At 40.6% G+C, this 12,418-nt stretch overlaps 1 protein-coding gene across 1 annotated transcript in view; it reads right to left on the minus strand.

Annotated features, from left to right (window-relative positions):
* Positions 1-9,998, minus strand: part of RARB (retinoic acid receptor, beta) — a 214,142-nt gene extending 204,144 nt beyond the window's left edge. Inside the window, exons 1-2 of the mRNA XM_009324186.1 lie at positions 9,985-9,998; positions 913-920 (exon numbers count right to left, since the gene is read on the minus strand). The gene's annotated coding sequence lies outside the window, so the exon portion shown is untranslated. The remainder of the gene's footprint in view (positions 1-912; positions 921-9,984) is intronic.
* Positions 9,999-12,418: the final 2,420 nt, after the last annotated feature.

Genomic DNA, 12,418 nt, shown 5'->3' on the forward strand with positions numbered 1-12,418 from the left:
TTCTTTGGGTTTGGGGGGTTTTTTTGGTTGGTTGGTTTTGGGGGTTTTTTTACAGCTATCTGCATTCCGTGTTTCTTTCATTACTCAGCAGTTGCCAAAACTATACTGAGAAGTAAAGATAAATGGTTAGGTCAGGTGATGGGGTTAACAATTTACCGTGTGTACTGCCCCGAGAGCCAGATATAGTAGAATTGGCTCATGTTTATGTACAGGATGAGAAGTTGATTTCCTGTGCAGTGGCTTTCAATCACCTCTATAAGGAACTCTCTTGCAGTTTTCTGCAGAGAATTCAAGAGGCTTTGAATACATTTTGTGCTGGCATATAGGATACTCTGCTTTGTAACTAAATGCATTCCTTATTCTGCCACGTTCAAAAATCCCAATGGACTGTCAAGACAAGAAGTTCTCTTTCATTTATGGAAACCAAAAGGAGGGTAACTGAGCTTCCTGCTCCCTGAGTTTAAGTGAACTTTTACACTGATTTCCCTCCCCAACTTTAAAAGCTATTTCTTAATGCTTAAAATTGCTCTTTCAGTGGAATCAAAACTTCTGTTCTTGCATTTTTACCTCTGTTGGTCCTTTTTAATGTTTCTAAGGATGTAAAACAGTAACTCCATATTGAAAATATCCTAAATGAGAGACTATCCCATGGGCTACAGAGGTTTAGGAGATCAGAGATTTGCCAGAGCAAACCTGTGGGTTGGGTTTGTTTTTTTTTTTCAGACTGAACCCATTTCCCTGTTTCTGCCCATCCCCAGACTCGAAGGGAAAAATACATCACTTCTCTCAAACACAATTTAGATGATCCACAATTTAAGCAGCACAAGGTAGCCAGCAAAAACAGCTCTTACAAAGCAGGCTGGTCACTCAAGTCACATATGACCAGAAACTCCAATACGAAGCTTTTCCCACCCAAGGTGCTATGCCTACTCCTTTAGTCTTGTTCTCCGACTACATTTTTTCAAGCTGGTTTCCTTTGTTCCTGCACAGTTTCTCCCTACAGTTCAGAAAAACTAGACTGGACTTTGCAACCCAAATTGTCCTTTACAGTCCTACATGTCCAACCAGATTGTTTTGGGCCTTAACCTTCTAGCTGACGGGAAACATGTCATGGCGAGCAATGACAAATACAACACTTACCATCACTGCAACTACTAAAAAGGCCTTATACACCTGCTGCTATGTGAGATGGCAACCAATGAAGAGGAAAAATTTATCATTGATGGGACTAAGGAACCTATCCCTTGGGCTCCCCTCTCATCATCCAGTCAAGGCAGAGAAAAAGAACCACAGATAACAAAGGTGAGCCGCAACCAGTGCCAACACACTTCTAAGATTTAGGAAGATTTACACAGGCCAACAGGTAGCACCTTAAACGGACAGTGTACTCAACTATCTATAAAGGAAAGGTAGCATCGCTGATCTCTGATTAAGTTCAGAATGGGACACACTTCCTGTCCAGGAAAAAGATCTTCCATTGAAGGTCTTCCCCTTAACTGGCAATTAATTGGTCTTTAACTCTGGCTACAAGGCACCTCAACATAGCATTGCATCAACTCCCAGTCAAAGCAAGTTTTTGTGAGAACGGCTCTTGGAAAGAGATGGGAGGCCAGGGGAAGGGAGACTGAGTAAGCAAGGAAAACCACATCCCACTGTCTACATTCAGTAACGTCATCCAATATTGTGGAACGTGCAGATGTTTACAAGCATGCCAATCTCTTCCCAAGTTGTGTTACAGCTAGGAGGATGTGGGGGATCTATCTGAAGACTCCCAAGCATGCTCCCAGAGCGCTCATCCTTAACCTTCTAGCTGATGGGAAACATGTCATGGTGACCAATGACAAATACAGCACTTACCATCACTGCAACTACTAAAAAGGCCTTATACTGACTGTTTATAACCTTTAAGAGGCCTCTGAGATCAGTAAGAGAGGTCAAGTGATGTTATTGTTTTGGTGACAGACGGAAGATCCCTAGTAAATGATGGTGGCCTGGGAATCATTAAAAGAATGGAGTACTTAATCTGCTCAGAGGCTGAAGAGGGAAGCAGCTTTGGAGGGCAGCTCCTTGACAGAGAAGTACATCTCTTTGGGAGGCCAACACTCTGTGGTCATGATGAGCACTGCAGGTGAACCGCTGAAACAGGATGACAAGATAATTCATTAAAGGAAAGCACAAAGACATGCAATACCAGTGGTAACTTCTACTGGTGACAGTAAGTGGGTGCTGGTCTCAAAACCCCAACCAGTGAAGTCACAAGTCAGGACAGAGGCTCATCAAATGCTCTACGAGTGGCAGGTGCTGAAAATGTTAGTGTTGATGGATATGCTTTATCCGTACATCAATGTAGGTGATGTAAGATCACTGTAAGCTAATATTGGGAAGGATCAGGGCAATTTAGATTTGCAACATTTGCTGTTAGCCTTCATTGAGTAAGACATTGCTAGAGATGACTGTCTCAGTACAGAAGCAAGTCTCATCTGTCTGTTCAGCCTTAGAGGTACCTTCCTGAGAAGTCTTGGTCCTAGCAGAACTGTCACAATAAAGCAAAGCAGCACACCATCTCCCTCCCTGAGATCAGCTGGGTAGCCTTCCTCTGCATGGACCCATACAGGATATCTTTAGTGGCACAAAGGATGGAACCTAGTAGTCAAACTTAGCCAACCTGGATGTCTAGCCACAACTGCAAATAGCGGCATTAGATTTGCCTTCATCGCCAATTTCAGGAAGAAAAAGCTCTAGAACTTCAGTTTCCACTTATGCTTTGTTCAATAACTGGACAACTGGTAAATACAGATCTTTTTGTGCCCCACTGTGGCACAGATGCGCTGCCTGGAAATGCACTGAAGAAGGGTCAGGGCAGCATGTGATCTTCACACACTATGCAAAGAAACAAAGACTTCAACAGTCACGGAGATAAACAAAGACAAGAATAAAATTCCATTTAATTCGGAAAACATGCACTGCAGTGGATGGCTCTGCCTCAGTTCAGCACACTTCACTTTATATGCCACACAGAGAAGGATCCTGCAAGAGTCCACTTTACTGCAAAGAAAAATTCTGCTATCTAGAGTAATCTAAATGCATTGTTAGGATGAGCATGTGGATTCACTCAAAAAATGAATAATGTTTATTCAGGAGGCTGCTTGAGAAACCTGAAAGAAGATTTTCTTAGGGATATGCCTGAATTGTGAAATGATGATCTAGGCTTCTCAATCCCTCAGACAGAGTTAGGAGGCAAGACACTATGTTCAGGAGGTAGGTTCAATCTGTTAGCAGTCCAATTTTTTGCGCTACAAGGCTGGAAATTCTACTTCCTTGGAGCTAGAGGAGTTTCTATCCTTTGTCAAGGGAGGAGGGTGATCCAAGTGGAACAGGGGAAAAATAGCGTTCGAGCATTGCTTGTGAACTTTGTTTCTGAATACCAGTCTGTTGGAGTAGAGGTGCATCTATCATCTTAGTATCACGGAGGTGTGGACACTGTGCTAACACAAAATAACTTAACACACATAATTTATCATCTTTTGTTATATATGGCAAGTCTAATAGTATGTCTGCTGAAAGGTTCTGTAGTTCCTCTGAGTTATTAGAGTCTTCAGTCCTACTTTACCCAGAAGACGACATTTCTGCTGTCTACTTCAGGCTCCTGAACCTTCACTTATTACATATCACAAGTTCCAATATATTCCCAGTAAGACTCCCCTAGGGTCAGCAGAATATGCCAGAGGGCTGGCGGAGATTATGAACATTTATTAAAACCTCTCTTCTCCGTAGCTCCCTGTCACAGGAACAATAGGGTAGGAAAATTAGGAACAAGCGCAGCCATTAACTAGGAAGGGACAAAGCCACAGAGTGGACTGCAGAACAAAAATAGCATTTTTATTGTCAATATTCTGCTTAACAGGGAGCCAATAAAGCAATTGCAAAACGCTAATAATACGTTGAGATAACTCTGCATATGTAAGCACCTTCACAGTCATCCTCTGAATCATGTGAAAATGTTGCAAAACATTATCAGTCAGGTCATAAGGACAGAGGTGCAATAATCAATCATGGTAGCCACAAAACCAGCAGATCTTTTCCACATCCTAACACATTCAGAAGATCTATGTCCCAGAATTAGTCTGAGAAAGGTGCTGGACAGATGGATTACATCATCAGAAAGACCAAAGTGAACTACAGCCTTACATTTCACTTCCAAAAAGCAACCTAACAGGAGCCTAAGCACCGACAAAATTCAAGGAGACTTGTGTCATATATGTCAGTCTGCAAAGTAGGACTTCTGATACAATATAAAGGTACTCCTGCAGAATTAGCAAGTGTGTGAATTAATCACAGCAATCACTCCCAACAAGTCAGTTTCTGAAAGCATCTTTCCATTGGTAGATGCAAGACACCTTTCCCGCTTCTGCAGACAGGGAAACTAGCCTGAAGTACTTCACATTTACTGTGGAGGAAGAAGTTACATGCAGACTCTTAGGGATGAAGACGGGTAATATGAAGAACCACCTTGACCCGGATCAAGCACTCAGCTGGGCAGTACTTTGCCTCTGAATGCATCGGGATCACTAATCTTTCAGCTTCACTGGCTAAGTAATGTATTAAAATTATTAATTTTGAAAGCATTCAAGAAAGTGAGCATTTTCATAATTATGTCATGAGGTACGAGTTAATTGTAAAGCTCTCAATAGCACGTGGAATCCCACAGGAGCTGCTACACTTGGCTGACTAACAGTCCCCAAGAAGACTCCTCCTGCAGAAGGGCAGGGTGCAGTCAGGCAGTGCTTCCTCCAACAAGCCTCCAACCAATTCTGAACCACCACGTAGCAAAACAGCAGCAAGGATATTCAGCCTCAGGAACAGGATGCCCATTTCTGCAACCTCCAACCCACACACGCCGATAAATGCAAACCAGTAAGAGAAGTAATGCTCTCAAAGCTCCCAGCAGCGCTTTCCTCCCGCATGCCAGGAGTCAAGCCCGGTATGCTGCTGAGTAGAAGCCAGCGCAGACCCATCTTCCTGGTACTGACAACACCATCCCTGCCGCAGCAGCCCATCCCTCCTTTGTGCTTACCAGGCGGTGGCAGTCTGAGTCACTCTGCCAGGTACTCTGCTTTTATTGTACAACAATAACGTATCCAGAGCCAGAGAGCGGGGCAGGTATGCTTTCCACGCCACCTTTCCCGCGTGCCTGGTAATCGCCTTTCCCCACTGCGGTAGAATGACCTTATCAAGGTTCTTCCTGCACGATTTTCAGGACAGCAGCACTTCAGAAGTCAGGATCCAGCAACCCAATGCACCTCAAAGGACACCGAAGAGTGAGAAGCTAGAAGCCAGGAAGCCCAGCTGGGTGCCCAAGGCTGGTAAGACAATCTGATTTAACCATGCAAATACCAGCAGCCAAGTAGAGCATATCTTTGAACTGGGAATGCCAAAGCAGACATGTCACAACAGAGAGTGCTTTTCTAACAGCACCTGAAGTTCCTTCAACAGATGCACACATTGGGTGAGCAACTGAATTAATCCCCAAGAGAAAAAAAAGAAAAAAAAAAAGAGAAAAAAAAAGAGAGAAAAAAAGGAAAAAAAGAGAGAGAAAAAAAAAGAGAGAAAAAAAAAAGAGAGGAAAAAAAGAGAGGAAAAAAAGAGAGGAAAAAAAGAGAGGAAAAAAAGAGAGGAAAAAAAGAGAGGAAAAAAAGAGAGGAAAAAAAAGCGAAGAAAAAAAAAGAGAGGAAAACAAAGAGAGGAAAAAAAAAGAGAGGAAAAAAAGAGAGGAAAAAAAAAAAGAGGAAAAAAAAAGAGAGGAAAACAAAGAGAGGAAAAAAAAAGAGAGGAAAAAAAAGAGAGAAAAAAAGAGAGAAAAAAAAGAAAAAAAAAAAGAGAAAAAAAAAGAGAGAAAAAAAGAGAGAAAAAAAGAGAGAAAAAAAAGAAAAAAAAAAGAGAGAAAAAAAAAGAGAGAAAAAAAAGAAAAAAAAAAGAGAGAAAAAAAGGAAAAAAAGAGAGAGAAAAAAAAAGAGAGAAAAAAAGGAAAAAAAGAGAGAGAAAAAAAAAGAGAGAAAAAAAGGAAAAAAAGAGAGAGAAAAAAAAAGAGAGAAAAAAAGGAAAAAAAGAGAGAGAAAAAAAAAGAGAGAAAAAAAGGAAAAAAAGAGAGAGAAAAAAAAAGAGAGAAAAAAAAGAAAAAAAAAGAGAGGAAAACAAAGAGAGGAAAAAAAAAGGGAAAAAAAAAGAGAGGAAAAAAAGAGAGGAAAAAAAAGAGAGGAATAAGGCCAAAGAGTAAGTAGGAGGATTATCTGTTAGAAAAAAAAGAGAGAAAAAAAAAAGAGGATCTTCGCTAGTAAGACAGAGCCATTCAAAATCCACTCATGGTTTTTGTTAATTATAATCAGGCCAAAAAAAATCACTAAGCAGAATAGTCCAGTCAAAGATGGCTGAAAGATACGTGTTGGTTCAAGCACGTCCCTCAGTATTACCCTGACTGCATCCGCTTCTCAGCTAGCGCTGTCTGTGCCAACCGGGTCTCAGATGGTTGTCCATTATATGGGGTGTCACAGAGTACCATATGCTAAAGCAAATCAGAAGTAAGCAGAAAAAAGCAATTTAAGTGTCCTCAAAATGATGCATAAGCAAGAGAATGCAATAAAGATGTCAGCTAATGGAAATAATCTCTCAAAATAAGCGAATTCTGTAAAGGCTGTCACTTCCTTTATACAAGCCATGGTTCTTGAAGATACTCTGCCCATATGGATTCTAAGACAAAGTTTTCCAATTCCCCACATGGAGTCCATCACAGCAGGGATTGTGAGCTGGGGAGAACCATGGTCACTCCGCACTGTGTATCTGAGTTTATGAGGGAGAAGGGAAAGGAGCAGAAGTGGGAAGAAAAACAAACACGTTGGGTACAGCCACTGTTGCTTAATTTGATGACAGATTTGAAGACCCCCCCCTTTCACAAATACACAGCTCATCTGTGCTCAGAGATTCACCATGACAATGATTTGAAAAAACACCCCAGTCTACTTAAAATAATTATTTAAAATGAAAAGTGACTAAATTGTGTGGTATACTATGAAATTCAAGGATGTTATTACAAGCAACATACCTGACTGAATGACACATGAAAGGAATAGTCCAAGAAAAATGATGCAGAGCTCTAATATAGCAAGAGATGGAAGAGATACTGAAGAAGATTGAGAACAAGCACCCTCTAGATCATTCCTCTATATAAACAGCTGCATTTATGACATGGACTAGATCTCATATTCATGTAACCACTCTGGCCCTGGTTTTGCCAGACAAAAATGTGTGCTTTAATTTTTAACGTGTGTTATCAAAAAAAAACCCCAACCTCCTAAAATAATAACGGGAGTCCTTGTGTTAAAGAAAACCATAGGATCTCCCCCCTTTTAACACATTTTTATAACCACAGTAATACAGTTATACTATGGTTTTACCATGTGTGAGCTAAGACAATTTTTTCCTGCATGTGTTTGAACAGTAATGATGGGCCTTAATAAAAAAAAAATCAGGTGTATTGTCTTTATTATGAGAGTATAAGGGTTTTGCAACAGAAAGAAATATTTATTCTCTTGTACAAAGAGGAACGTAAAAATGTAGCCTCTGAACGTTAGATCTAAGCATCAAAGACCAAATGGCCTAAAAGTAAAATAGTAAGAAAATTTGAGAAATGCTATAGCGAGAGCTTAAATTCCAGTCTAGCATTTGATTTAGTGATAATCCTCCAAAACAGTTCTGCATCTGATAAACACAGGTTTAGGATCCAGTTGTTGACACATGGTAAGGAAATGAAACACATTCTCCCTATATGAAGTTCTGGGTGAAACAAAGCACAATTGTATCCCATGTCTCTAATGCACCTTTTAAAGCAGTAAAGAGAACTGAAAGTCATCTACATGAAGCAGTATTGTCTGACATGCTAAAAAAAGATCCGAATTAAAAAGCTTGACTGTCTCATCCACTCTTAAGCCTTAGAAAAATAAAGGAAGTCCAACTTAAGATTTGCACAGCAAACCCAAGGCACACAATTCCTTGATATTACAACTCTGCTTCACATACCTCACTGCAAAGGTAGGTTATTCACTGAACCTCTTCGGTCAAGCAAAATAGAAAACCCTCTATTAAAAATGAGTGAAGGTAGAAAGTTGAGTTCACTGGAACATAGCGAACACCGATTAATAACAACAACAACAACAACGATATATTTTCCTTTAAGAAATTCTCCACTTTTAAAGAAGAAACAGAAACGGGTGATGAAGGCACCCGTTCACACATTTCTGAACAGAATCCATCATTTAGCCATATACCAGCCAACCAAGATTACTTTGTCCCTCAATTTTTAAAAGCACATAATTCTGAATAATTATGTTACTCAACGGTCCTGAATATTACTTAATAGCAAATCCATCAAACAGGAAGCTGAATTTTATAATTTAAAACATGCATACACATAAAAGGGGAGGGGGGAAAAAAAAGATACACTTTTTGAAAACAACATACAAAATTACATAGCAACAGTGTAAAAGCTTCTGGACAATTTCCTTTCCCTAGCCTCCAATGGAGGGCTTATTCCAGAGAGACAACCCTCAGCAGACAAAGCCCACTTGTAAACACAGGAACACAGGAATTGCTGTACTGGGTCAGATTAATAGTCCATTTAGTTCAGTAACCTCTCATTTGACAGCAGCCAGCATCAGATGCTTCAGGGAACGGATGAAGAAATCTCTAGGAGAGCAATTACAGAAAAACTTTCCCATAAAATTTCTTTCCAGCTCCCATCGTCTACTGGATGGCTTATGCCCTGTAACGGGAGATTTTCTCTTGGTCTTTTTGTTTGTTTTTGCTAGCCTGAATAATACAAATAAAGCTAAATAATACCCCAAGCATTGTGGATATCTTCTCTATCTATATTCCATATGTTTTTAATCCTCAAAATTGTTGGCCCTAGCAGAATTGAGAGGCACCAAGTTTCAACATCACCAGTGTGCTGCTTAAAATAATATTCTGCTATGCTTTTAAATAACCCTCTCATTTTGCCTGGATGATCCTGTGTAGTTATAGGACCTAGTGTAGCACAGTAAAAGAAAAGTTAAGTGGATGTAACTCACCTTCTTCAAGAGTCCCTGCTGCTCTGTTTTTCTCAACACAGTGACTCTTCAGAAAGAGGCTTGGAGAAGGCAGAAATGCCTCCAAATTCCCTCCCCCACCCCAAATGTTTCAGGTTTCCTTCAGGACAAATATTAGTTTCTTTGTCAAATTTACTTGTCCATCTTAATTGCTAGTATACACTTCTTCGAATGTCACCCATCTAGTTAACAACTTCCTCACATTTCAGGGCAAACACTTTTCAGGGCAGGGGAAAAAAAAAATCAATTCATGAATAACAAGTCAAGAGGAGCAAGTCATTTCTCTAATTAAGGCATTGACTTTCTTCTAAGATTGCACTAGAATTATCTGTATAGTCAATTCCATGTTAAAAACCTAGGTAAATATTAGTAAAGAAACAATTACATCAATTAATAATAGCAGTGGACAGATAAACACTACTGAGGGGACTCCATTCGCCCCCCAGACAAACACAACGCCAGTTTCTAAATGAAGGCAGGAGGGGAATAACATGGACCCAAGCTGCCCACAAAACTGTATTTACATCTGCACGTGAACACTTAGGCTCTGTAAATACCAAGCCATTACCAGTCTGCTTGCCATCCCCTCAACTGGTCCACGGCAAGCAGCTAAGGGGGAAGGGAAGCTCCAGGCAAGCAGGGACAGCAGCTCTCGGGCAGTCCGCCTCATCGTTTGACCTCTGGTTGGCTTTAGGGTCACTCGTGATTAATCCATGCTGGCTGAAGTCTGCGGGCTGTCTCCAGGATTTTTGGAGAAGGTTGAACATTTGCAATTTTTGTTAATTTATTCACACTGTCCATGTCCATATGTCTTCATTTGCAAGTCAGCTCAAGCATGGAAACGAACAGAGCACGGGCAAGTATTAGACTAAATTATTTCAGCAATCACATTACTTTTGGTAAACTGCCTTTTGCCAAACCAAAGCATTTGCAGCTCAGAAATGCAACTTCCAAATTTAGAAACTTTTCACAAAAGAGTATCAGTTCAAATAGATTTGAATGATGGCAATCCTCCAAACATTATTCCTGCAAATAAGACTAGCGTAAGCAAATCATCCCTTTCAAATCAGTTGTGACAGAACACCTGAGCAAGGAACAGCTACATGGGAGAATTGTTTTATTTCCATTTTTAAGCAACATAGTGTGAATATCATACTTCAAGTTTCCCCAATCTCTTATAAAATTACATTCTCCCATTCAGTTCCACCTATATAGAGTCAAAAGGCATAGCAGAAACAGTAAGCGTCTGGTCACTGCTTGAGATTCAGGCTGAAGGAGGAATTAAATGAACAGAAACAGCTGCTGATGGAAAGATGGGAAGCCTCAGCGGTATCCTCGTCGTCTCACACTGCAGGTCCTTCCAAATAAATTCAATGCAAAGATTATGTCGCGTGGGCAGACAAGAAGTGGAACCAGGTCTGTATCCAAGGCCCAGCTCATGCTCACATGTGATCTGTCCCTCACAAATATCAAAGAGATACCACAGAGCTGAAAACATCTGGCGAAACACGGCACAAGGAACCCTTCGCCCAGGACTCCCGGTGCTTTCAGGGACTGATGGCTCAGATAAGCACTGCTGAACATCTGCAGGATCTCCTCACGGGTACAAAAAGCAAATACCATCACCTATCAGACAGAACGGTGGTGAGGGGTGTTCCTCACCTCAACACAACTTTTCAAAGAGGGCAGCATGGCCTTACGTACTAGGCGAGATAGAGTAAAATGGATGCATTCAGGTTTTTACAAACGTCACTATCATCTTTTTCTTTATTCTTCACAGGATTTAGGAGACGCTTACCCCACCATCAATGGAGTCAGAGGCTCAAAGTAAGTGTTGCACTATCAGCAAAGGGAAAGTGCGAAAAAAACTATAAATCAACCAACTTAACTAGGATGGCTCAAAAAAGGACAACATGTAAGAAGCAAGTTCAAAAATTCTAGAAACCACTTCCAAGCAACGTCAAGCTGACTGAAATCTTAAGAGTTTGGAAAAAAAAAATTGAAAGTGTTGTGACAAGTAATCTAAACAAATGTTAAAAGTGAAGTTTGACAAAGATAAAATATCTGCCAAACACCCAAAACATAAATGAAACTGCCATTCAGTGAGGGCCAAATAAAACAAGATGTAGCCAGGCAGTTTCTGACAGAACAGTAAGGGCATTGTTAGGTCTTCTTATAGACCTCCTTTCTTCACAGAGGGGAAAAAAAAAAAAAGCACACTTGTATGTGGAAAAGTGCGTCTCCATTTCAGTACACACCTCAGGCTCTCTGTATTGATCTGTGAAAGAAAGGGGATAGGAGGTTTGCCCCATGGTTTCTGCTGAGCACTGGGGTGTTGCACACGCTGCAGGGTTCTGAGGACCAGAGCAGGAGGAGATGGTGAGAGACGACAGGGAAAGTCCAAGGGGAGGAAGAAGAGGGTTTGGGGGAGTGTTAAGCTCATCTGAAACTTTTGGAAAGATTTTTGTTTTGGTTAAAGCCTATTGCATTTCAAAGGCTATAATTAGCATTTTAAATAAAGGACCTCTTCATTAAACATTAACCACCTCATCTTTCCAGTGACCGTGCTGAAAGTCAAAGGTTACAAAACGAACAGACGCAAGGTCTTTATACTTCTAACGAACAATAAAACAACTTTTTCCCATAAATTTCCTAATAAAGCAGCAAAATACAGCACAGAGAGGACGATGCCAAAAAAAACCCCAACCAACCAACAATCCACAAACTGCAAGTTTTCTGAACAGTATTTTGATCTTTTCAGAAATGAACAGTAAAACCAGCATATTCCCCACTACAATTTTAGGATCAAAAGGATAGAGAAGTGCATATATTTGATTAGCAGGGAGAATACAAAAGCCCATTAATGGAAACCAAAACACATTCTGGAAACAAAAGTACACTTTAAATGTTACACAGAGACACTGACGTGTGTTCCTCTGTTCATGGCAATAGTTCAGGAGGAGTAAATTCTGAAAGTGGCACACTTACTTCCAACTCACAGCTTTTCAGGATATTCACCCTTCTGTGACGGCTTAACATGATCTCCTCTATTAATAGCAACTTTTTTGCACCAGTTATCGTATGGATATTAAAATGAACAGGCAATCAGATACAGGGCAGCAACCAACGCCAGCAGCTGAATAAAAGACACTACTTCAGTACACGCTTTTGCTTGTAATTTCGGTGGCTTCGAGATTTTTGTTGGCAGCATTTGCTCTAGAGGTTAGGAGAGCCTAGGAGTAATCCTGGAAGCGTGGGTTCTGACTGACCTGGGGTGTAAG

Source organism: Pygoscelis adeliae, unplaced genomic scaffold (genome assembly GCF_000699105.1).
Source record: "Pygoscelis adeliae isolate BGI_AS28 unplaced genomic scaffold, ASM69910v1 Scaffold25, whole genome shotgun sequence".
Classification (NCBI taxonomy): domain Eukaryota; kingdom Metazoa; phylum Chordata; class Aves; order Sphenisciformes; family Spheniscidae; genus Pygoscelis; species Pygoscelis adeliae.